This window comes from Anolis carolinensis, chromosome 3, assembly GCF_035594765.1.
Source record: "Anolis carolinensis isolate JA03-04 chromosome 3, rAnoCar3.1.pri, whole genome shotgun sequence".
Lineage (NCBI taxonomy): Eukaryota > Metazoa > Chordata > Lepidosauria > Squamata > Dactyloidae > Anolis > Anolis carolinensis.
Genome location: NC_085843.1, coordinates 272,833,896 through 272,839,608, shown reverse-complemented (window position 1 = coordinate 272,839,608; position 5,713 = coordinate 272,833,896). Strand labels below are relative to the sequence as shown.

Genomic DNA, 5,713 nt, shown 5'->3' with positions numbered 1-5,713 from the left:
AATGTCACTCCAATGATCTAACACAAGGGAATCTGACAGTTTCCATCCTACGTCAAAACATCGCCTTTAGCCATTTCTGCATGAATTGGGAGCTCTTAAGATGATTGCTGCCTGATCCAAAAAATCTCAGTTTCTAAAATGTTTTTAAAGTGTGTAGAAATGGGGGAACCTTGCATTTGATGAGATCCTTACTCATAAATAGACTAAATTATATGTTGATTTATATATATATATATATATATATATATATATATATATATATATATGGATCAAATCTAGTATTTTTGTGCTTTATATGAAATGAGTAGCTGAGGATCCTTCTTTTCCATTTTGGCCAGAGTTAAATGGAAATATATTCTGCTGTGTTGTTTTTTTCTTGAATTTTCTAATGATGTATTTTAAATTTGGTTGCTAGCTACCTTTGGGGTCCAATGGATAAGATGGAAAAGCAAGGTATACATATTTAAATGCATACATAAAAATCTTTTAAAGTCTGTTGATTTTAGCTCAGTTTCCCTGCTTGTTGCTGCTGGCCTTTTCCAAACACATTTCTTGCTGGTTGCTATGGCAATTGGGTTTGCTCACTTACAAGGGTAATATTATTGTTAAACCTGCCATACCGATATGACATATTGTTCTGTGCTAGGCTTCTGCATCCATTCTTGAGGAACTAGGTTTTGGTTTAAACCTGTGTTTACTTCAGATGCCTTTAAATTACTTAGTGGGTTCATATCAGGCGAGGAACTGAAAATATTATATGGAATCACTTGTTGATATGCCCACCAAGATCAGTAGAGCTTATATAGGCAGTTCCCAAGTTACAGACATCAGACTTATAAGTGACTCATAGTTCCTCTCTTACCTGAGACAACATGAAGTGAGAGAAATCTACTCCTAGAAAGAGAAATTCACTCCTGAAAGAGTTACTATGGGGAAAAGGTGTCTCAACTGTAGTTTTCTCAACAATCCTCGTTTCCACAACAAGCCAAATTTTTTAAAATCCAGTGATCACAGGGACAGAAAGTCAGGTGAAATCTTCTGAACACGGACAACAAAGGAACCCTGCCCCCTCGCTCTCTGTTTGTATATATAACTGGAGTTACACTTAAAAAATGTACCTGTTCTGACTTACATACACATTTCACTGAAGACCAAACCTACAGAACCTATCTTGTTCATAACTTGGGACTGCCTGTACTTAAATAAATAAATAAATACATATAAATGAACCATGGCTTCTTAATCCTTTGGTATGCTGACTGTTGAAAACTAATTGCATACCCATGGCACATAATATGCCAATAAATTCTGGAGTAAAACTAGGGCCATGTTTATTTCTTATTTTCATTGTGATCAGTATTTGAAGTGCAATCTTCCAAGTGCATAACTGAGCAGAAGTGATAGTCTTCTTTGAGCCACTTCTTTGGTGTTCTCCACAGCCTGTTATCTTCTGTTGCTCCTATATGGAAAAGAATATACTATGAGGAGAGACCCCCACAAGTATCATGGCTTAAAGACATTCCAAACCTGAGCTTTCTCCAAAGATTATACCTCTCCCAGCAGCGGAGCCCCACCAAACATTAGGTGCCACTCAGGGAACCCTCTTTCTACTGAAAGACGTTCATTAATATTTTCTTGTTTCATATTTTCTCTCTTACCTGCAGGACCTAGGTATTACTGGAAGGGGTATCGTCAGGCCGTTTACTTCCTTCAGGACTTGTAGCCTGGCCAAAACATCTGCAAGGGTCTCATCACCATTCTTCTCAACTGAGAAAGAAGAAATTATCCCATTCAGCAGGTGTCAGCAAGAGAGGTTTCGGGGCTCCTTTTTGCTCCTTTTGTCTGAGCCAATAGCAATTGCATCAGGGGTCATTTTAGGCTCAGAGAAAAAACTCTAATTGTCTGACTTTAAACACAGTGAGAGTCAGCAATCCTTATAAATATATCAGACTGCTCAGCTCTTCAATTATGTCTTTACCAAGAGAGAAGTAGTTTGCAGTCACAGCCATTATAGATTTGCCACCAAGATAATAGAATTATAAAGTTGGCAGAGATCTTTCGATGGACGAAGGAACTGATCATAGGGCTGGAATGGAAATCACAACTGGGCAAATTTAAGGAAACAGATTTCCTATACTGTGATGCATGTCCATCTCAAATTCTATATGGTGGGGTGAGTTGATTTTGTCTATGTGCTGCATCATTTTTTTAATTGATACATCTGATTTACACCTTCTGAAGCAATTCAACTCCTGTGTTGTCGAAGGCTTTCATGGCCAAAATCACTGGGTTGCTGTGAGTTTTCCAGGGTGTATGGCCATGTTCCAGAAGCATTCCCCCCGGCGTTTTGCCCACAACTACGGAAGGCATCCTCAGAGGTTGTAAGGTATATTGGAAACTAGACAAGGTAGGTTTATATATCAGTGGAAGGTCCAGGGTGGGAGAAACTTTCACACTTGCCTCCAACAGACAAGAGTTCTTTCTCCCATCCTGGACCTTTATCATCCTGACATTTATTGTCCTGATTTTAGAGTTTTTTAAAATATTGGTAGCCTCTCACCTCTGCAGGACTCTACCATATACCATGCAGCTGTGGACAAGTCTACATAGGGACCACTAAATGCAGCATTGCCCAAACTCAAATCAAGGAAATGAAAGGCATCGCAGATTAATTCAACCAGAGAAGTCAGCCAAAGCAGAGCACTTTATGAACTAACCTGGGCACAGTATATTATTTGAGAACACAGACATGCTGGACCACTCTCTAACAACCAGCATGTCAGACTACACAGAGAAACCACTGAAATCCACAAGCATGTGGACAATTTCAACAGAAGGGAAGAAACCATGAATATGAACAAAATCTGGCTACCAGTATTAAAAAAAACTCTAGAATTAGGACAATAAATAAAGAACAACACTCCAAAAACAGGAGAATTCCAGACATGAAACAATCAGGGCCAGTTAACACCTCCAAACAAAGGATTCCCCCAGGAAGGAATTAGCCAGGCCATGAGTTTCAAGGCCGTTAAATACTAATCAAAGTGATTAATTACAACACTCACACTTGCCTCCAACAGATAAGAGTTCCTTCTCCCACCCTGGACCTTTCACAGATATATAAGCCTCCATTGCTTAGTTTCCAGTATACCTCACAACCTCTGAGGATGCCCACCATAGATGTGGGTGAAACATCAGGAGAAAATGTTTCTGGAACATGGCCATACAGCCCAGAAAACTCACTACAACCCAGTGATTCTGGCCATGAAAGCCTTCAACAACACATTAAATGGAATTGGAACATCATGCCATACCCTTAAGAAAACTGCCCCAGAAGTGACATGTAACTAAAGTATGCAAAAGATGAATTAGACTGAAACTTCTAATGACAAGAAATGTTTTGCCTCTTAGTTCTCTGACATCTACCCCTTATGGCATTCTAAAGATAAGATCCATGAATTGAATTGAAAATGGCTGTAGCAAACACAGAAAAGATAAATCTAAGCCAAGCTTTCATTGGTACTGTGCAATTAAGTTAGAATGACTAATTGCAATTTTGTTTATTAAAGACCAGGAGAATAAATAACACTGGCAGGTGTGTTTGCTGTTATACAATCATGTTAATTTCAGATGGCATAACCCTGCCTGAATGCCATACACCTGGGTAGATTATATTCATCTCAGGGCAAATAGAAATCTGGCATTTTTTCCTGACTGTTAACATTTTCTGTAATTCCTCTTTTTCTAATTAATCGTTAATGGATTTTGCTGCTTCTGTTTTATTTTTCAGTATTGGTTTAATTATATCTGTAAACTACTTGGTTTTGTAAAGAAATGAACAGTGATATAGAGATGTTGTTAAATAAAGAAACAGACAAATTCAATAATTTAAATGCAATATGGCCTGTTTGGGTCCCAAAAGGAACACAAAACGGATGATAGGAACATGAATGGGAGTCTAAGTACATCTACTCTGTAAAATTAATGTAGTTTGACATCACTTTAACCACCATGGTTCAATGCCATGGATTCCTGAGATATTTAGTTTGGTGAGGCACTAGCAGTCTTAGGCAGAGAAGGTTAAAGGCTTTATAAAACTTCAATTCCAAGAATTCTATAGCATTGAACCATGGCCATCAAAGTGGTGTCAAAGTACATTAATTCTACAGTGCAGATTTATCCTGATTTAGAATTTGTATTTATTCCCTTCAGCTACATTCAGAGACAGTAGTTTTTACCTGTGGCGTGACTGTTACAGCAATAAAACAGACTTTACAGACTGGTCATGCCTGGCAACCAGCCTTTTTTTACTCAGTGTGCCCCATATCAATAAGATGTCGTAACAGATCAAGGATTAGGATTGTATCTGTGATAGAATTCCCTTGGGCTTCTCTCACTTACTATGCCCTTTCACTGGCAAAACCTTTTTCTGAGTCTCCTTCTTGGCTCCCAGGGTTTTCAAGCAGAGGTGCCTTCTCAAGTCTTAACTGAAATCATTCAGGGAGAGATCTAGAAAGTAAAACCAGTAGTGTTTTACTGTATAACACTTAAGTTAAGCACATAGCTTCATGCTGACACTACAGACAGTATACTGTAACACATCCGTGCAAAATAGTGCTAATACTTTACTTTCCATTATTATGCCGTCACACCCAGGCACCTTTTAAAGCTTTAGGATGTGCTTCTTCTTTTGCCCAGGTGAACTGCAGGGGCCTTACTTAGAAGTTCTGGAAATCCCAGTAACCAAAGGCACTTCAAGTAGAACAATCAAACAAAATTTTATTTTAACAAAGTCCTTGGCAGACTTGGCACACGTAGTTAAGGTTGCAAATAAAAACAGTCAACTTATAAAACCTTGCAGATGTTCCTTTCTTGCTTTTCCCTGGGTTAACTTCCACCAAAGGTGAAGAGATCCTGAGATCCTCTTTACCCTAGCCCTGAGGTGCTATCAAAAAGGTCTATAACTATCTAAGCTCAAAGCTAGTTTTTGAGGCGAAGTTGGTAGGGCTTCTTCCAGTGGCAAAGAAATCCGGAGATGTTCTTTGTCCCAGTGTTAAGCTATTAGAAAGAACACGTCTTTCCCCTGTCTATGCTCAGCACTGGTTTTAAAGGCAGGTCAGTACTTACGATGGCCTTGTCAGAGTTGGCCTGGCTTGGCCACACATCTAAGTTGTTTCTTCTTCAGTCTAGAAGGCAAGAGGCTTCTCAAAATGGAGCCTTCTTTCCCCAGGAAAAGGGGCAGTCTCCAGAACAAAATGATACTTTTCAAGCCTATAGCAGCAAGGCTTTGCAAACTGGCTATAAACTCTGCTAATAGTTGAACTATCAGGTTGCTGCAGAATCTGCAACAGCCCTGGAAGAAATGCAAACAGGTGCTATTCCTGCAACTATGGGCAACTTGTAAAATCAAAACCCTGGGAGATGGAACAATTATAAAGTAACATTTTCCTCTGAACTCTTTTCAAACTATCAGCTCTAATCAAACCAAAACCCTATCCAGATTTTGTAATTCCTCTAGTTGTAACTGGCCCTATGTCATATGTTCCTCCCAAGATTTTATCTGTTCCTCTCTGCCTGATGAACTTAATTCTATATTGATTAGCCAGTGATATATAAATGAAGATTATTTTGCAAAAATATAAATAGCATTTAATAGTTGTATGTCATGTTTGTAGATGATTTGCCGTTGTGTGTGAGTATCCAGTCGGGGTAT

At 38.8% G+C, this 5,713-nt stretch overlaps 1 long non-coding RNA gene across 1 annotated transcript; it reads right to left on the bottom strand.

Moving 5' to 3' along the window:
- Positions 1–257: 257 nt before the first annotated feature.
- LOC134297899 (uncharacterized) lies at positions 258–5,306 on the bottom strand. The gene is made up of 4 exons (XR_010004848.1): positions 5,128–5,306; positions 4,402–4,509; positions 1,659–1,767; positions 258–1,459 (listed from the first exon to the last, which is right to left on the bottom strand). It is a non-coding gene; the product is annotated as an uncharacterized LOC134297899 (long non-coding RNA).
- Positions 5,307–5,713: the final 407 nt, after the last annotated feature.